The sequence below is a fragment of the Macrotis lagotis genome, chromosome 3 (genome assembly GCF_037893015.1).
Source record: "Macrotis lagotis isolate mMagLag1 chromosome 3, bilby.v1.9.chrom.fasta, whole genome shotgun sequence".
Taxonomy (NCBI): Eukaryota; Metazoa; Chordata; class Mammalia; order Peramelemorphia; family Peramelidae; genus Macrotis; species Macrotis lagotis.
Window position 1 is genome coordinate 8,641,464 of NC_133660.1, and position 21,654 is coordinate 8,663,117.

General features: G+C 36.2%; 1 pseudogene; it reads right to left on the reverse strand.

The window, feature by feature from the left end:
- Positions 1-15,894: 15,894 nt before the first annotated feature.
- Positions 15,895-21,438, reverse strand: LOC141517213 (ER lumen protein-retaining receptor 2 pseudogene; annotated as a pseudogene).
- Positions 21,439-21,654: the final 216 nt, after the last annotated feature.

Below are 21,654 nucleotides of genomic sequence, written 5' to 3' on the forward strand. Positions count from 1 at the left end.
ATAATAAGTAGTGAATCAGACTATCCTTTTCAGTTAGGAAGGAAGGACCAGCAAGGAAATCAGAACCATCCTAATCAGGTCCTAGCTGTACCTTTGGGGAGATCAAATCACCCTATTTTTATAAGAAGAGACAAAGGCAAAATTAACTGTCCTTTGGGGAGGGGCTCAGCCTAATTTTGTTTTTATTTAAAGGTAAACAAATCATGACCTAGAGACTAGCTGAAATGGAGTGGCAGCATCATTCGAATACACTTTTATTTCAGACTGGGAGAAACTGCATTTTTGAACTTCACTGAGAAATGGGGTTTGAGAACATGAGGACTAGGGTCTTTTATAGAGATAATCAATTATTAAATGATAAGGCATAATTTTAATTTCATTCCTCCCCTTTTAATTCACTAAGAAACATTTCCTTGATGAATGACTAGCTGATATGACAATTATTAAATCTATTCATTACTCAGGATTGACTTAGATAAAGAACTGAAGGCAATAAATATTTCATTAAGGATTGTATTTTCTCATGATGAGAACAGTGTGAGGGAGAGAGGAAGGGAGGAAGGGAGGGAGAATTCTTTTTGATATATAGGCTTTATAGAAATAGTGGCTTGTGCAAAAGGAGTGAGAAGGAACACTGAACATTCAGTCTCTTTAGAAATCCATTGTCAGTCTCCATTATCAGCACGATATAGCTTAGGGCTCAGACATTTCTTGAAGTTACCTGGTTTCTGTAGAGATCTCCTCTTGATGCAAATTTCTGGTTTCTGAAGACCCTCTCCTTTTGGGCATTCTGGAATGAGTTTGTTCTCAGAGAAGACTTTTTTTTTTTTTTTTTTTTTTTTAGCAGATCTGCTTTTCAGGTTCAGGTTATATCTTGCAACATTGCACTTAAAAAAATTGAAGGTTTGTAACAACCCTATGTTGAGCAAGTCTATGGGATCCATTTTCCCTACAATTTGGGTTTCTGATTCACATCTGGGTAATTCTAACAATATTTTGAATTTGTTCATTATTCTTATATTTGTTATGATGGTTTGTAATCAGTGATCATTGATGTTACTATCATAATGAACTATGCCCATATAGGATGGAGAGCTTAATTGACAAATGTGTATTTGACTGCTCCACCAACCAGTTGGTCCCCTTTCTGTTTCCCTTTTAGATCTCTGTATTCTCTGAGACACAACAATTAGGTCAATTAATAATCCTACAATGGCCTCTAAGTGTTCCAGTAAGAGTCAATTGATGTTATTTTAAGAAATTGTCAGTCATCCTAGCCTTTAGCAATCACTATCTCAATCATCAGCATCAAGGCACACTTTCACCAGCATAATGAATACAATTTGCTGAAGGTTAGATGATAGCATTTTTTTGGAATAAAGTATTTTTAAATTATGGTGTATGAATTTTTTTTAAGGCAAAATACTATTGCAAATTTAATACACCAGTATCATAAGTTTTATATGAACTGGGAAATCAAAAAGATTTGTGTGGTTCTCTGTATTGCAATATTCACTTTATTGTAGTGGCCTGGAACCAAACTTTTTTTTTTTTTTTTTTTTTGCTAGGCAACGGGGTTAAGTGGCTTGCCCAAGGCCACACAGCTAGGTCATTATTAAGTGTCTGAGACCAGATTTGAACCTAGGTACTCCTGACTCCAGGGCCGGTGCTTTATCCACTATGCCACCTAGCCACCCCACTTCTTTTTTTTAAAACAAAGATTTTATTTGAGTTTTACAATTTTTCCCCTATTCTTGCTTCCCTCCCCCCACCCCCCACAGAAGGCATTCTGTTAGTCTTTACATTGGTGGAACCAAACTTCTAATATTGTTGATGTGTATTTATACTTGTTGAGATTCGTGGCTGTTTCTGTTATGATCTACTGCAAAGCAGATCTCAATACAGTTTCATGCAGCCACTTTATTTCTGTTTTGCCAATAAATAGATTATAGGTGAAAACTAAGTTCAAACCTTATAGCTCCAGTCCTATTAGCCCATAGTTTACTTGAGACCTTGGATAATTTAAGTTTTTATATTCCTCTCACTGTTTCTATTTTTTCCTAAACTCTTCATTTACACACAGCCAACAACAGGTTGAAGGAACAATCTTAAAAAAATCAATGAAGAAATGACTGTAAAGTGAGCTCTTCTGGTTAAAGATTTAATATTTATCAAAGTAGACATGTAATCTAGCACTAAGGAAATTTTTTGAAATTGGCATTGACTACACTACCATTTAACTTGTTGAGACTGGCATTCCTTTATTTCATTCTTCACCTCAGATTCAAACTCCAAGTTACATGGTATAACTCCCTTGTAATTTAAGTGCCCAAATTGTCATGTTGTTTTATTTAGAAAATTCAAATAACAACTGAGAAATTGGAACCTTAACATTTGCAAATGCCTGTTTTAATACAACTGCATCTATAAAATTCTGAGCCAATTTTTACAACTTGCTGTTAGAACATGCTTAAGACTTGTGAATCCTATCAGAATCCTTTATATTTGACATAAACAATCATCTATTCTTGTTGCTTTATCAAAAATTTTCCAATCCAACTAACCAGTCTTTCCAGACATCACCTCTTTAGGAAGATAAGCTGTTAGATTCTAATCCTATATATATGTATTATATATATATATATATATATATATATATATATATATCATCTACTTATAAAGTATTGTAATTAAAAATACTTTTATAAGTAGATGACTTCTATGCTAAGTTTAATGGTCATATAAATGAATTTGCCTAAGACATGCTTATTTTACTTCAATTGCAATGAAAGACCTGGGTGGAGAAATATAAACATACCATTGTAATTGCAAATTGTATATAGAGAACTATATATATATATATATATATATATGTATATCACATGAATTATTTACAGCAAATCAAGTTCAGTTATTAGCCATGTTCAAATGGCATAGATAATACACCCACAAGACCACTGCTCTTAAATACCCTCTAAACAATGGGAACATATGGAATGTTTCAGAGTATGCATTGTATACAGATTTATTTCAAGGGCCTAATCTGACAAATAAATATATAACTAGTACTAGGCAGATGGTAAATCCAAGTATAACTTAATTTAGTAGTTTACGATATGAAAAGGACTATAATTTTTGACCAAATAACTTAGATGTGTCTTATTATAGTAACTTAGATGAATTTTAATATTGGTCTATTGGATAATAGAATAGGTATTTTGTTTATGTCATCTAATGCTCACCTGCCTTGACTAAAGAAACTTGCTAAAGAAGTAAAATGAGAGATATAGTTATAGTAAGAGGAAAGTGCCCCCCCCGGCTTGGTATCAATTAGATGAGAATCATTAGATGAGAATCATATAGGCTTCTAATTTTATTGATAGAATATCATTGCTGTCTCAGTTTTAGTCAGCTGGGACAATTATTTGTTTGGGAAACCAAGTCTAGAAAGTCTTAGCTTGATCTTCCCTAGGTTGCCCTTATTCTTCCATCCCCTTCACCCCTTCTCCCCATCCCCTTTTCCCCTTTTCCCCTTTTCCCAGAAATAGATATTCAATGGAAGCAGTTCATAGAAGTCACTCCCATTGGGCAGTTGGCATTACAGATTAGTGGCTGAATGAGATTTTCTAATGATCATGCCTGGAATTAGATTCAGAATAATATCAATTTAGTCCCCCCAAATGTAATGTTAAACAGCAAAGATTCACTAACCACAGGTTAGGGCTAGATTCAGTTATTGTTCTTTCATTTTGTTGAGAATATGTATATTGATTCCCTTAAGCAGAATCCCTAAGACTGGGCTTTGCTAACACCTAGATTGGTTCAAGTTATAACTTTAATATATTCCATTCCGGGTATAATTTCATAATTTTTATAATTACAAATAATTACACATATTATAAACAGACATTTAAATTTTTTTCCTCTTTTATTTTATTGTTTTCTGAGCTGCAAAGTCACTCCAGGTAGAGCATTAAGTGATGGAATGGGTGGAGAAACCAAAAAGGGCTACGTCAAAAATACCTGAGGCTACCCTTCTCCTAGAGTCAGAATGGTGCAGCAAGGCTCTGTTGAATTCATATGATAGTTATACCTCAAACCTCCAGAAGATTAGGGATTTTCCTAACAAAGATATGCCTTTAATAGAGTTCAATAAAATTAGGTGGCACCTACTTTTTAATGTAAGTTAACTTGTAAATTTTCTCATTCTAGATGATTGCGAAACTAGTTCTTCAAATTCTGAAAGTTGGCAAGATCCTGGTCCCAGGATTATTTCTCAGGTTTAAGTATTCTAGAACCTTCTTATACCATATTACCAATGGAGCTTATCCAGTTTTAGAATGCTGTCCAACTAGCAAGTCTCAACTTAGATAGAACAGCCTAAGAAATCTTTGCAATTGTTATTACAATCATAACAAAATAGAATACAACAAACAAGATTTAGATTTTAAGTTTTAGCTTTTAATCTTAACCACTAAATTTATAACCTATTACAATTTATTAACTGAATTATAGGAGAAGTAATTTTTCTAACAGTATTGGTGTTATCAAGTTTCACAATGTAAGTATGCATAGTGGATAGAGTGCTGGGTCTGAAGGCAGAAGAGTCATCTTCTTGAGTTTAAATATGGGCTCAGGGGGCGGCTAGGTGGCACAGTGCATAAAGCACCAGCCTTGAAGTCAGGAGTCCCTGGGTTCAAATCTGACCTCAGACACTTAATAATTACCTAGCCGTGTGGCCTTGGGCGAGCCACTTAACCCCATTGCCTTGAAAAATCTAAAAAAAAAGAAAATAAATATGGGCTCAGATACTTCTCAGCCATGTAACCCTGGACAAATAATTTAACCTTCAGTTTCCCCATTTGTTAATGTGCCGGAGAAGAAAATGACAAACCACTCCAGTATCTTTGCCAAGAAAATGCTGAATGGGAAAAGACATACAGCACTGAAATGAATGAACAACAATAGCGATTGTTAGGTCAACTCCAATTATGCTGGACTCGATATTATAAGCTATTGTTAAAATTTCTTGTTCCACAAATTCTGGATGGAAGATGGTAGCTACAGTCATAGGATTTTTGGTCTAGGCAAAAATTCTAAAATGGCAACTTGGTGGCCTTCCAGCTCAGGAACTTACCATATTGGTTCCTAATGAGTGTAGACATGAGATCATTGGTAATGCTATTGCAGCTTAGAACTTCCTAGCTCAAGGGATCCACCATCTGCAGTCTTCCTAGTAGCTTAGACTGTAGATTCGCAGCACAACCATATCTGGCCACATTATTTTTTCTTTCAGAGACATGAAAAACTCATTTCTCATCTTTAGAGTGAAGGAGTAACTTTTAATTAACCAAAAAATCAATATATAGAGTTCTTGATGAATGAAGGAGCTAAGAATATATTAATAGCCTTTCCACCTTTCCCATTATACATTTATTATTGTGCCCGGAAGGTTCTCTGATAAGCCTGCTTAAGACAAAAGATTCTGAATTCTTACATGCTTTTTTCATAGGGCTTAGTGCAGGGGATCAGGTATAACTTTTATTTTTCATGCTAAGGCATGTGAAGAGGGATAACTTTGTTGCCTGGGAACTGGGTCAAAATCTCATTTATGTATGAAAGGCCTTCAAAAGCAGAGATGTCAAACATATCACCCACAAAATTCCTGAATGTAATCCAAACTAAATTAAAGTAGGATTGGGAAATTTTTAACAAAATCAATAAAACTGTACTACAACAGAAAAAGTTAATTTGTGGTTTTCTAAATCAATATGCAGTCTGCAGGGATCCATTTCTATTTGAGTTTGACACCAAGCATGTCCAAATAAATTTGTAATGTTTTATCTTCACCTTCAGAAGGGAATATTACTTTTATAAGTTTTACATGAGTTACAATTCTGGTCATGTTTTATATTCTCTCTCTCTCTCTCTCTCTCTCTCTCTCTCTCTCTCTCTCTCTCTCTCTCTTTCTCTCCCTCCCTCTCTTTCTTTCTGTCTCTGTTGCCTCTCTGTTTCTTTTCTCTCTCTCCTCCTTTCTCTTTTTTCTTTTTTCTGTCTCCTCTTTCCTCAAAGTCTTTTCCTCTTTTCAGTCTCTGACTTTTCCATTTCTTTCTGATTTCTCTCTCTTTTTTATTTTTCTGTCTTTATCTTCTCCCTTTGCCTCCTTTCTTTCTTTCTTCTGTTTCTTTTTTCTTTGTCTCTTCTTTCTTTTCCTGTCTCTCCTTTTCTTTTTTTGTCTCTGTCTCTATCTCTCCTCTCTCTTCCTTCTCACTCTCTCTTTTCTCTCTGTCTCAGTTTCCCATTTTCTGTCCAATTTTTTTCTTTCTGTATATATAGGTCCAAAAAGAGAGAGAGAGAGAGAGAGAGAGAGAGAGAGAGAGAGAGCGAGAGAGAGCGCCTCATCACTTCATGTCTAAAGTGGCATACTGTCCTGTCACCTTGCCTCATGTGTCTTCCCACTCCAGTTCATCTTATCCACTCAGCTGACCATGCCCTTTTCTTCTCCTTGCATTCTTATATATTTGATTCAGTTCTCCGTACATTACATGTCAAATTTTATAGTAAGCCCTCAGAGTCCATTCTCTGGGGTTTTTTGACCAAGGGAACTCTCTGTTTTTGCTCTTTCTGAATACAGAGCCTCAGGAACTGCATGGGACTGTCTCTTGTATTGGTGCTGGCTTTGTTGGCAACACTCTATTTCCATTGCCCATAGACTTCTGGCTGACTTTTTTTTGACATGTCTGGATTGGAAGAAATCACTTGCTGTGGTTTCTTACTGAATATATTAGTTATGAATCAGTCTTGTTTGAACTTCAGGGTTTTGCTGGAGTAGGTATGTGAGTAAGATAGTTTTGCTTCTCAAACAGATCTCCATCTTACCAGATAGTTTTATCAGAAAGATATTTGTGATGATAGAATTTAAAGTTGGAAGAAACTTGAGCACTCCAAACATTATTATTATTATTTTTAAAAAATTATGAATACTTTTTGCTGTTATGACATCTATATTTCTGTATATCTCTCCTCTCCCCACTTCTACTGCTAGTAATAAAAATTTAAAAAGAAAACGAAAAAAGCAGTTCAACAGGAACAACATATTGACAGTACTGGATTATCTTTATAACTATATATATAGTTATCATATAGTACATTATATAATAATATATACACACACATGTTTCTATAATACCTAGCTTTGGATATATTACAAAGACTTCCCAGTCAAGTTTTTCATATTATCCTATTTTCAATAACTTTGCTCATGAAAAAGCTTTTTAATTTCATGCTATATATGATATTCGTAAATACCTGTTTATATATGATATGATATATACAATTACATAAATATGATTTTGATATTGTATTCTATCACTTCAATGAAAAAATAAAATGCATTTCCTTCCTTCCTGCCTTCCTGCCTTCCTGCCTTCCTTCCTGCCTTCCTTCCTGCCTTCCTTCCTGCCTTCCTTCCTGCCTTCCTGCCTTCCTTCCTGCCTTCCTTCCTGCCTTCCTGCCTTCCTTCCTGCCTTCCTTCCTGCCTTCCTTCCTGCCTTCCTTCCTGCCTTCCTGCCTTCCTTCCTGCCTTCCTGCCTTCCTGCCTTCCTTCCTGCCTTCCTTCCTGCCTTCCTGCCTTCCTGCCTTCCTTCCTGCCTTCCTGCCTTCCTTCCTGCCTTCCTTCCTGCCTTCCTGCCTTCCTGCCTTCCTGCCTTCCTTCCTGCCTTCCTGCCTTCCTGCCTTCCTTCCTGCCTTCCTTCCTGCCTTCCTGCCTTCCTGCCTTCCTTCCTTCCTTCCTTCCTTCCTTCCTGCCTTCCTTCCTGCCTTCCTTCCTTCTTGCCTTCCTTCCTTCCTGCCTTCCTTCCTGCCTTCCTTCCTGCCTTCCTTCCTTCCTGCCTTCCTTCCTTCCTGCCTTCCTTCCTGCCTTCCTGCCTTCCTACCTTCCTGCCTTCCTTCCTGCCTTCCTCCTTCCTGCCTTCCTGCCTTCCTTCCTTCCTTCCTTCCTTCCTTCCTTCCTTCCTTCCTTCCTTCCGTCCTTCCTGCCTGCCTGCTGCCTGCCTTCCTGCCTTCCATGCTGACAGTCTGGTTCCCTTACAGTGGTCTTCATTTTGGTTTTACTCCCCTCAGTTACTGATCCAATAACATTGTTTTCCCAGTTGTTATATGAACAAGACCCTCTATCTCTTAACTCTGATCCTTCTCAGACTGTCTCTATACCTGGAATATTTTCCCTCCTTGATTTTGGCTACTCCTCTCCCTAATTTCCATTTTAGTCCAAATTAAAATTCCACCTTCCATAGGAAGCCTTCCTTCTGTTAATTATGTACTATCTATCCAGTATAAAACTTGCTTTATTATCTCTCCTGTATAAAACTTGCTTTATATATATTTGTTTCATGTCGCCTCTCTCATTAGGTTGTAACTTCCAGATTATTATCCTTTACCTAACATAAAAGAAAAAACAGTGAAGTAAAAGGATTGAACCTTGTTTTCACAGACTACTTTGATCATCTGGTGAAACCTATGGATGCAGTCTGAGAATAATTTTTTAAAAAAATATTAATTGAAGGAAATTCTAAATTTGACTTAGAGATTATTGAAAATAAAGTTGCATTTTTTTCTTTGAACAAAGGTCTGGACAAGTTCTGACCCTAGGTTCTGGAATCCTTGCTCCAGATGTCTGAATATATATCTCAAGATGTCCTATTTCCTTTCTACATCATATTGCAAATACCTGGACTTTCCATCTGGATCCTGTTATTAATTTTAGCATAATTATACTAAAGCTTGTTTTTTTCCCAGTCTATCATAATAAAGGAGTGATGTGCAATATTTTTTTAAAAGAGATATTTAAACTTTTTTTAAAAAATAAGATTCACAGTTGTACCAAGTCACCCGGGAGAATCCCTCAAGATTAGGTCCAATTTGTCTTTTGGATTGCTTTTTCCTTTTTTGAGCTGCAATTTCCAAATATAGTATATTATTCAACTTGAAATGAGTATATTTCCTTTAAATTTCCATCATGTCCCTGGCTATTAGACTGAGTCCATTAAAATCACTTAGATAATTTTGTTTAGAAAAATTAGAAAAGTGGGGTGGCTAGGTGGTGTAGTGAATAAAGCACCGGCCCTGGAGTCAGGAGTACCTGGGTTCAAATCCGGTCTCAGACACTTAATAATTACCTAGCTGTGTGGCCTTGGGCAAGCCATTTGACTCCATTGCCTTGCAAAAACCTAAAAAAAAAAGAAAAAAGAAAAATTAGAAAAAAGGTAGACAAACTATTGTCCTGTTCTACTTCCTTACATGCACCAAAATTGTCATAGAGTGAGTGTGTGTTTGTGTGTGTTATATGTGCGTATGTGCACAGTAATTTAATGTCTTTCCCTTTCAGAAACTTGTCAGAGTGTAGGTTTAATACAGTTTACTTTTTCAGAGTTGCTGGATAAACCGATTTATTTCAAATGGCTGTAGATTTCATTTGGGAAAGCTTTCACTTTAAATTTTCAGAAATCAATATTGAGAGTGTTATCTGTGAAGAGGAACATTTGGAGAATTTCATAATGCCTCTTTCATTTGCATTCTGTACACAGTATATTCTGTAACAGTGTCAAGTACCTTGGATGAACTTTCTCTTGTCTTTTTAATCACACATGTCTACAATTATTCAGTTCAGTCACTTTCCCCAATTTTATCTTAAATGAAATGACTACTTTTTCATTGAGCATTGACATAGTAGTGTTCAAAAATAGTGCCTTCTCCAGGGTGGCTGATGAGAACAGATCATTGTAGAAATGTGGGCAGACTCTTTGGTTTGTGTGCCACTGTCTAGCACAATACCTGCCATAGTTGCTTAATAAGTCCTTCTGGAATGAATCTGTTCTATCACCCAAATATGCATATATATTTATAGATTTGTTATCCTTCTACTTTTCATCTACAAATTCTCTTGATTTAGTCTGCAATCAATTTTGGTTTCTTTCCATGCTCTAGGGATATAAAAATAAGTGAGATAGGACACATAAAAGTGTAAAAAAAGATACTATATAATAAAGTCATTATTATTTTATTAAACCAGTTGATCCTCCTCTAAAGTTCTGTTCCAGTTCTTTCTCAGGATGTGGTGGTGTCCTTGCATTCTCAGAGGCTGCACCAGAAGAATAGAATCTCTGAAAAGGAATACCAACAGCAGTGACTTGACATACGGATGTGGTGAAGAATTGTGCCCAGGTATCTGCTGTCTAAGCACCGGTCTAGCTTAGTTCAGAGGGTTCATAACTGTTGTTCCCAAGGAATGATGTTCTGGGGAGAGGAGCCTAGGAAAATAAGACTTCTAAGGCATGAGATTCTGTTGTTTGAGTCTATGGCTACAATGGAGCCTCACTATAAACCACTGAATTCATCTAAAGGTCATTTTTGATCAGCCTAGTAGTCCATTGTAAATAGAGTCTGCCTTTCCTTTCCCTTAAGTTTTCTACCCTATTACCTACATGTACAAAATATTTGTAGCAGTTCTTTCTGTGGTGGCAAAGAATTGGAAATTGAGGGGATGTTCAACTGAGAATTTCTGAACATATTGTGCTATATGACTGCAATAGAATATTGTGCTATAAGAAATGCTGAGTAGGCAAATTTTAGAAAATTCTGGAAAGACTTACATGAACTGATGCTAAATGGAATGAGCAGAACCAGGAGAACATTATACAGTAACAATCAATATTGTGTGAGGATCAATTATGATTGGTTTAAGTCTTTACCGCAATACAGTAATCCAAAATAATTCCAAAATGACAGTACCACTGTACTACCCAGTTGCCCTCTGGCCCATAGTAGGCATTTGACAAATATTTATTGACTATTGACTGACTAAGCTAGGATGACTGAGATTTGCATTGAGAATCAGGGTTAGTTAATTCTATAAACTATCCAAAAGCTACCCATATCCAGAGAAAGAATTAATGGTCTGAATGCAAACTGAAGCACACTGTTTTTAACTTTATCTTTTCCTTAGTTTTTCCTTTTGTTTTGTTTTTCTTTCACAATATGACTAAAATGGAAATATATTTTATTTGGGAGATAATATAGCATCTCTATTATATTACCCTTTACACTGAGAAAAATAAGGGATGTATGAGGACGAGAAAGGGGTAGGAGGAAAGGGATGAATACAGTTTCCTTCTATTTTCTTATAGAAGAAAAAAGTGGGGAAGAATTTGGGAGAACATAAAGCATAAGTATAAAGGAGGCTGGAACTTGGGGAGTATAAGAAGGACTTTTAAGATCTAGAAAGAATGAAAACTAATAATGACTAGCACTTATATAATATTTTAAAACGTACAATGCGCTTTACTCATTTCTCTTATTTAACCCTTACAAAGCCCTGTGCAGTGCTTGTCTCACTGAACAAGTAAGAAACTGAAGCTAAGGGAGGGCGAAGGACTTATCTAGGGGTCAAACAGTAAGTTTTTGAGACAAGGTTCAAATTTGGTTTTTCCTGCTTTCAAGGCCAACACCACCTAATTTGCCCCTAAGAAAGGCCAAAGAAGACCCCAAATTTGTTTAATGCTAAGATTTTCCCCTTGATTAAATCCAGTTTAGCCTGTAGATGTCTTATTTATACATCGTTGTTTGTTTATTGCCTCTCCCATTAGATTGTGAGCTCCTGGAGAGCATGGCATCTTTTGCCTTTCTTTGTTTTCTGACATAGTTGTTGCTGAACTGTTTCAGTTGTGTCAGGCTCTCTGTGACCCAATTTGGGGTTTTCTTGGTAATGATGGTCTGCAATTTCCTTCTCCTGCTCATTTTACAGATAAAGACACTGAGACAAACAGATGAGTTGCTCAGTTAATAAGGCTCTGAGGTAGGATTTGAACTCAGGTCCTCAACTTCAGTGGTGGTGCTTTATCTACTATACCCCTCCCCACAAGTTGCCCGCTGGCCCATAGTAGGCATATGATAAATATTTATTGAATATTGACTGACTGAACTAGTACGACCGAGGTTTGCATCAAGAACCAGGCTACTTAATTCTATAATTTTTTTTTTTGGAGGTCGTCAAACTTAAATGACTTGCCCAGGGCTACACAGCTAGAAAGTGTCTGAGGTCACATTTGAACTCATGTCCTGCCTTCCAGGCTGATGCTCTATCTACTGTGTCACCTAGCTGCCCTCATTTTTATAAATTTTTTTATAGGTTTTTTTTTTTGCAAGGCAAATGGGGTTAAGTGACTTGCCCAAGGCCACACAGCTAGGTAATTATTAAGTGTCTGAAGTCGGATTTGAAATCAGGTACTCCTGACTCCAGGGCCAGCACTCTATTCACTGTGTCACCTAGCTGCCCCACACTTTTATAAATTGTTTTCTTTTATTACAGATTTTATTTGAGTTTTAAAATTTTCCCCAATCTTACTCCCCCCCCCCACCGGAAAGCAATCTGTCAGTCACTTTTATAAATTTTTAAGATTTATTTAAATTCTCTGTTCTCATCTCTACTTTTTGCCTTGGTTCTGAGGGACTAGTCAATATTTTAGAAAACTCTAAGGAAAGATTGGATAGGTTTCTGTCACAAAAGAAAAGTGAGGGTCAGTGTCAAGGCAATCTTTTCTTTCTTTCAAACAGGCTCAACCATTGTCTAGTCTGGCCAATATTACTCAGTAAACTAATCTAGCTTTGAGGGTGGCTTGCTGGGCTAGCCTGGTAGCCAAGGTGCCAAGCAAGCAAGGGAGTGATGATACATCAACCATGCTGCATTTGGTGTGACCTAGGTGAATTTTCTTCCATTACACAGAGTAAGAAACTAAGGCATAGAGAGGTTAAGTCATTTGCCCAGGATTACACAGCTAGTATCTGAATTGATACTTAAATTTATACCTTTCTGACTACAAGTCTGCAAGACTACTTCAAGTTTTAATTGTTGTGTTTCTTTTTTTGACGAAAGAAGAAAATAATTACAAAAAGACGTCTATGCTATCTGAAATCTAGTTTTCTGGAGTCCCAAAGCTCCCAGAATGATTCTGGATCAGAAGAGGGTGGAAACACCCTATCGTGTGACAACGATGAAACAGACTCAAGCACATAGTGTGAAGAAAAGAGCAGAGAAGAGCAAGATATGCTTTGATTGGCTAATAGATGTCATGGAAGAAAAAGAATTACTTGAATAAAGTATTGGGGATATGGGCAATATTTTAGTGTGGAAAATGAGGTAGCCTGCAAAAAAAAAAAGGTAAAAAACATGAAAAAAGAGAGGAGGAGGAAGTGAGGTGGAAAGTAGAAGTTCCAAAGGGAGTAATGTGGACAAATACCAGATTCTGACAGTTTTGTTGCTTTTGTTCAATTATGTTTTTAGTCATGTCTGATTCTCTGTGATTTCATTTGGGTTTTTCTTGGCAAAGATACTGGAGTGGTTCACCATTTCCTTATCCACTTATTTTACAGATGAGGAAACTGAGACAAATAGGGTTGTGCCTTATCCAGATTCACACAGCTTGCCAGGTTTGAACTCAGCAAAATGAATCTTCTCGACTCTAGGCCTGATACCCTATCCACTGTGCCACCTAGTTGTGCCCCCAAAATGTAACCTGAAAAACTTAATTATATAAATGAGTATGTGAAATTGAAAGTTTTGACTCATGGATGACCCATATGACTATATATGATCTATACCTTGAAAAGTACTTAGGGTCTTTTTTTTTTTTTTAGAATGAGAAGAACAATAATATTTATTTGAAATAAGTCTCAAGAAAATATGGAGTTCTTTGAAATTGTCAACCGAAAAGTAAAGATATTATGGGTAATTTCCTTTACTCTGGCAGTAGATAAATCCAGTATCTTCTACATATCACCTGTGAGAACTTGGGCAGGTCACAAGTCTCAGTTTTTTCATCTCTAAAATGAGGAGGTTGGATTACTTGAAGATCAGTCAGTCAACAAACATTTAAACACTTATTATGTTTCAGTCTTTGCCTCAAAGAATTTATATTCTCTGGGAGAAGATAATGAGCCTATAGATACATGATAAACCATGATAGAGAAAATTCTATGCAGAGTGCTTCCAGTTCTATATATATGGTTCTACAATCTAATGGTAAAAAATTTTGTATGTATCTACATGTGTGTATATATAAATTCATAAGGGTGTGTCTATTAATGACATTTATACATATAATTTCCTTAGAGGTAGGAAACTCATTTTTGAATTTGCATCCCTGCTTATATTGCATATATGGTACTGGAACAGAAGAAACAATACATATTTGTTGACTGATTAAAAATTGAAGGTTAAATTTTCCTTAGATTGAGCATTTATAATTTCTTTCTCCAAATGTACAAACATAGCGCACATCTAAAAAGGCCATAACTGAGTTTCTTCTGATTGTTGCCATCATTTCATCATTCTTTGAGGTATGATTTTGCAGATTATAATTCCAACAAAGAAGAATCCATGGTCAAAATACATATTGCTAATAATTAAGGACTTGATATTTAGGGTTTCATTAGGTGTTTGATAAGACTTAAATGTCCATGACAGGATTTAAATTTAGTTTTAATTTGTATATGTTTCAGAAAATAAACATTGTTTTATGAAATAATACTCATCCTTTCCATATTTCACATTTTGCTATCATATTCTTATATATTTACTTTTAGGATAAAGGACCTGTTAATAATTTACCTCCTTACTTGGATGTGTTTCCTTGTACCAGAGTAAATATACTTCATTAGGAGAGTTTAAATATTATTTAGATACTTAAAAATTTCATTTTTTTTTAAGTTTCATACAATGTTTATTTTGGATGGTAACAGGATAAATCATGCAACAGCTCAGTAAAAAACAGTCATTAAAGAATATAAAGAATGATAATTGATGCTGTCAATTTAAAAACACAACTGTAAATCATAACTAATCCCCCAAAAGTGACATCAAATGAATCTGAGTATGGACATTACTTGTGAAAGTATTCATTTTTGAAAACTTGTTGCTTTTTGCTTTTTTATAAACATGGAGAGCATTTAAAATGGGCGGCCTGTGGATTATTGCAATCGACAACTTATAGCCCATTATATAGAGGTGCGATAACAAAGTTTAGGAGGATTCTATATTCAATATAATTAATATGCCTCCTATTCCAACCCACTAAGTGCAGAACAGAAATAAGGATCACAAATCAAATAATTAAGAACCACAGCCCATTTAAATCTAGGGACTGAATATTCTTTTCTCATCAAAACAGCCTTCCAAATGAAATTTAAATAAGGATAGAAGGCAGATGCCTTTGATGGTCTTAATACTAGATTGTTCTCTCTAATCACAACCTAAAAATCTTTTTTTTGGTAATGAAAAATATAGATCTAAAAGATAAATCATTCCTGTCAACTTTAAATGGTATAGTTGTGATTTCCAAGGGTCATTTCCATATTAGATGGTAATAGATAATGAACATAACACTTCCCACTTCCCATGTGGTGTCTCAGACTTCAATGAACAAATATAATTCATCTTTTGGCAAAAAAAAAATAAATATAGTGGAATGCAAATGGAATTGAAGGAAAAATATATGATCTCCCAACTGCCAAGTAGCACAATTTCACTGTAGACACAAAGTTAGCAATTTCAAAGAATTCTTGAAAATAAAAAAGTTTGCACTCATTCCTGGTTGTAAACAACCTCACAAAAAATCCTCACTTTTGGAACTACTCCAATTGAAACTACACACTGAATTTATTAATACAGCATTAAGTTTCTTTATGTAAAAAAATCTTTGTACATAGTAATAAAAAAAAGATAAGGCAAGATGCATAAAATAGAAATCCGCTGGTTTACTTTCCTCCGTATTCTTACAGAGCCGCTGATGACTATCTGCAATAAAAAAAGTTGAGTTTCTGATTTTCTGTCTCAAGCATCTTATGCCTTTTTTCGTGTGGTAAGAATTCTGTCCAAACATCCTGAAGGACAGATGCTGGCGATGGTCTTTGGCACTTACGCTGGCAAACTGAGCTTCTTTTCCTTGAGTACTTTTGTAACATACGAATAGAAGAAGTCACAGTAGAGAATAGTTTGGACCACGGCAGCAACAACTGCTATGAGATCGAAGAAACCCCCCAAATAGTAACGCCAAATCCACTTAATTAGATACAAGGCACGGTATAGACCAAGGAGGAAAAGATAATGAGTGGTGATGCTCTCAGCTTCCCCAGTTTTGCTGATCATAAAAAGTTGTGGGAGGATGGCAACTGATTCAAGGTAGATTGAGAAGGTCCACAAGATCTCAAGTGGAGAGAAATCGTGATTGACTAGAAATGACAGCCCTCCAACAGGGACTACCAGAGACTCTACTCGGAATGTGCCATGGTTTCCATCATTTGTAGCCTTAAACTTCATGTAGCTTAAGTACACAGTGGCATATGCACAAGCAACGTAGATAAGCTTCGTAGATGCATTATACAGTGAAATAAATGAAGTGAAGAGATCCAGGTAACGTGTAGTGAAGACAAGGGCAAATAGAAGCCGGCGCTTCCCAGAATACCGGCGCACGAGCGGGTCTTCCAGCTCTTGAGCAGCAGGACGCCCGAAGGTGGCCGCCAGGTGGGCAGGTCCCCGGCCAGCCAGAAGATGCTCACGGCGGCGGCGGCGGCGGCGGGCACCGCCGGGCAGGGCTTCGAGCGAGCGCGGCGGCGGCCGGCCAGGGGGCCGGGGCGCGGCGCGGCGGCTCAGCTGCCGCCCCTGGAGAGAGCCGCGAAGATGCCCACAAATTTCATTTTTGAACAACATAGAATTTACCTTCCAAATAGTAGAACCAACTCAAGCTATGTTTACATAACATCAGATACATTGAAAAATGGAAAATATATCTCTTTTTAGTGTTAATAATTGACCAGTTGGTTTAGTGTTTTGAGGTCATAACTTTTAACTAAGGAACATGCAATTAATATATAGTTTTAAACTTTTTTCTTTAAAATGTAATTATATGTAAAATTATTTCTAACATTAATTTAAAAAAATGTGTTTCCAATGATTTCCTTTTTCCCCTCCCTCCCTCCCTCCAAGTGAGAAGGCAATGCAAAGCATATTTCTGTTAGTCTTGTTGTGAAAGAAAATAGACAAAAATTCCTAAGAAAAATATGCTTCAATATACATTCAGATTCTAATAGTTCTTCTTCTGGAGATGGATAGCATTTTTTGTCACGAATCCTTGAGAATTGCCTTGGATCATTGTATTGCTGAGAATGGTCAAGTCATTCACAGTTGATTATCATACAGTATAGCTGTTACTTTATACATTGTTCTGGTTATGCCCATGTCACTTTGCATCACTTCTTGGAAAACTTTCTAGGTTTTACTGAGAACTGTTTGTCATTTCCTGTGGGTACAATTAGTATTCCATCATATCTTATACAATGTGATCAGCTATTCCCCAGTTGATGAATATCCCCTCAGTTTCCAATTCTTTGCCTCCACAAAAAGCTGCTATAATTTTTTTTTTTGTTCAGGTAGGTCCTTTTCCTTTTAACAAATATCTCTTTGGGATGCAAAAGGGTTTTATAACACTTTCAGCATAGTTCCAAATTGCTCTACAAAATGGTTGAATCAGTTTACCACTTCATCAACAGAACATTATTTAATTTTTCCACATTTCTTGTAACATTTGTCATTTTCTTTTTATATTATATTAATCAATATTTCTCCTTGGCCTGGGAGCTGACTGTGATATTCCAGGGAATTTTCATTTTGGGATCTCTTTGAGGAGGTGAACAGTGAATTCTTTTAATTTCGATTTTAACCTATAGTTCTAGAATATCAGAGCAGTTTTACTTAATAATTTCTTGAAAGATGATGTCTAGGGTATTTTTTTTTTCATAATGACTTTCAGGTAGTTCAGTAATTTTGAAATATCTCTCCTGGATCTATTCTCCGGACCAGTTTTTTTTTCCCAATGGGATAGTTCACATTTTCTTCTACTTTTTCATTTTTTGATTTTGTTTTCTTTTTTTTTTAGATTTTTTTTTTTGCAAGGCAAATGGGGTTAAGTGGCTTGCACAAGGCCATACAGCTAGTTAATTATTAAGTGTCTGAGGCCACATTTGAACTCAGGTACTTCTGACTCTAGGGCTGGTGCTCTATTCATTGCACCACCTAGCCGCCCCTGTTTTATTATTTCTTCTTTTTTCCCCCTTTTTTCCTTTTTTAAAATTATGTTTTATTATTTCTTGATGTTACTTTTATAAATACACAATATCAGATTTTCCCAGCCCCTATTATCTGTCTTATTCCCATAAAAGATGACAGAAAAAAGTTTTTGTTTTATGGGTTCTGATTAGAAAGAGCTTTATTGTTGTTTCAAAAATCATTATTGTTTTTCAATTTAATTCAATGCAAGATATATATTAATCATTTTTTATGTGGTGACCCTGGGCATCTTTCATCCATTTCAATATTTGGCATAATTGTTTCTGATCATCAGTTCATGAAACATATCATAGCCATTGTGGAGAAACTGTTCTGTGGACATTTTACTACTACCTAAAACAACAGAACACAGCAGATACTGAAGAAAGAAAAATAAGGCAGTAAATGAAAAGCTTCTGAATGACTTGTTTCTCTGCATTCCTTAATATTTTCAGTGAATTTTTTTTCCTGGTTTATTTCAAGCTATTAAAACTTGGAAGTTCCTGAAGACTTTCTATATACTTGCTCTCTTTCTCTGAGGAATGATGTAAATATTCATGTGTATATTTACACGTGTATTTAAACAGTACTTTGTCCTTCATTCTGGAAGAGGACCATGACATCAGAAAGGTGATGCCATGGCTTGAGAGTTGAGTGAGGGAGGGCTGTTCAAAGTCAAGAGCTTCATTCTTTCCTCCAGAGCCATCTGTCAATTGTTCAGATATGGATCAGGATTACTAAAGATGGTCCTGGGAGCAGTGGGAGACCTTGTCCTTTTTATGCTAAGGTTTTTCTGAGGCAATGTTCATTCAATGTTTAAGACTAGGTAGAGATGAGTGATGTAGGCAATGTTTCCAATCACTTTTCTAATTCCACCTGGGGAGTTGGATGAAGCACTTAACCCCTCCTTGGCCTTGGCTACCTCCTCTGTATAATTAGAGGTTTCTGTTAAATGATCTTTTGTTAGGTCATCCTTTGACCTCTCCTATGATGCAGCATGTCTGTTGTTTAAGATACATAAACTCAGATGGATGTTGAGAAGATATTGTGTCTCTCATGATTGACTCTGTTTTTCCTTGAAAGAGTGAAGTTCTTGAGAAGATAAATACACTGTGAGTGGGGAAGGAATGGAAAAGGTTAGGGAAATTATTGCTTGAACAATTTGGGGAGCATAAAGGGGGAGGAGGTGGGGAAGAGTGGTTGATGGCTAAACCTCACTCTCCTGTGGGCTGGCCAAAAGACACACAGAAATAAATTGCACTTAACGGTGAAATAAGAAGAAAAAAGAGAGAGAGAGAGAGAGAATTAAGGAAAATAGATAAAGGGAGGGATCAGTCCTAAGGGAAACAAATTCTAAGGATGTACAAAAGTGCCATACCATTTTAAGGAAGCAAAGAACGAGAATCTAAGGAGGTACCCATAAATTCGGGAATGGATGAACAAGTTGTGATACATAAATGGGATGGACTATTAATGACAAGTCACAATTCCAGAGGGCTAATCATGAGACTTGCCACCCACCTCCTGATGAGAGATGAAGGACTCAGAATACAGAATGAGACAATGTTTTCCCCCTTAGGATAGGACTAATGGGGAAATTTGTTTTAATTGACTATACATGGAAATGAATTTTATTGTTCCTTATGTTCTCAGTGTTGGGAGGGTTTTGAGGTGAGAGGTTGGTTGAAAAAGCAGGTCTTGGCTGATTAAACAAAATACATTTAAAAAAATGAGAACTTGTCACAATGATTAACCACAATTTCAGAGGACTCATTGACACATGTTGCTTCACTTTTGACAGAGAGGTAAGAGACTCAGAGTGCAATCTGAGATGTATTATTGTAAGACATGGTCAATAAAAAATAGATATGCTTGTAATGGGATTTGTTTTTCTTACTTTTTCGGTGAGGGGGGAGGGGGGAAGTGGGAAGGAGGGAAGGATGATCTTTCAAAAGAAAAGAAAATTTAATTAAAAAAATAAAATACTTGCCTCATTTTCTTCTTTGGAGGGAAATGGGACATTCAAGTTTGTACCTGAAGTTGGGCAAGTGTTGTTTGAGTATGGAATCTTAGCTTAAGGTTCTCATCTTTAAGCTAGATGGAATCTTCTATGATTTCATAGAGCTTCTGGGCATTTTCCCCTTTTAAGAGTTTCTGAAAACAACTTAAACCTTTCCTGTTCTCAGCAAATTAAATCCTTCAAGAGATAAAGAGTAAGTAATTAATGAATCAAGATTAAATTTCTTTTTCGTGTAATCAGGAGCCAGTTTGGGGACAAAGCTGTTGTGCTTCCAGCCTGGAAAACATATTAAACATGACAGTGAGATAGAAACAAGACATAAAAATAATGAAATAAATTGATAATTGAGGAAACTAACTTTTGTTACTGTGATTGTTTGGGCATTTCAGTTGAGTGTGACTCTTTGGGACCCCATTTGGGGTTGTTTTGGCAAAGGTATTAGAGTAGTTTGACATTTCCTTTTCCAACTCATTTTACAGATGAAGAAATTGAGGCAGTGACTTGTGAGGGTCACCCAGCTAGTATAAAGTGCTTTGTCAACCTTAATATAATATGTAAATGTTAGCTATCACCATCCTTATCATTATTATTATTATCTTCGAGACAACAAGAAAATAGCAAAATTGGAGGCTATTGGGATTTTGACTGGACCTACAAGTCCCCAAATCCAAGGTGATCAAAATCCTAGTGCAAATAGTGACATAAAACAATGGAAATTTAATTGTAATCCCTATGTCAAAAGCTAACTTTGTATGTGGAAGGGGGATTGCAACATAAAATAAATTGTAATCATGTCTCCCACCTATTTTCTCTTTTAATTTTATTTGCATTTCCATGTTTGAAGTTTTCTCTACCAGAGGTGAAATCTCAGACCCAGACCTAAACTCTGCCCCCATCATTTGTCAATATGCATCATAAGTGGGAAAGATGGTCCAGAATATTTTAACTGGCAAAAGAAAGTTGTAAATGTTCTGAAAATACACTAGAGGTTATATAGACACATAGTTCCAACTGTCTGGAAGAAGGTATAATAAAGAGTTGTTGTTTTTGTTATGTATCCTTTGTTTTTGAAGAGGTTCAGTGACATCATAGGGATGTCTTTTTAGAAATTTTTATTTATTTTATTTTAACTTTTCTGTGAATTGGATTTAAGTGAGGCAGAGTTGCGCAAAACCTCACTTTCTCTTCCAGAGTTACCAAAGTCCAGTGGCGGGATGAGAGTTAAGATGACCAGGATGTAGTGGATGACCTTGGCAACTTCCATGTCTGACTAAATTCTATGCACAGCACAGCGCCTGCTTCAGCTTCCGTCATGGTCATTGAACAAATTATTCTTATCTGTCCATTTCACTGATAGGTCTTCACATGTTTGGAGTAGACATCCCTTAACTCACTGATGGGGTTTGAGACCTGTTGGTCGTACTTAACTTGATATAACTGGGATGATTTTACCAGGATGTGACTACAACTTCTTGGAGTC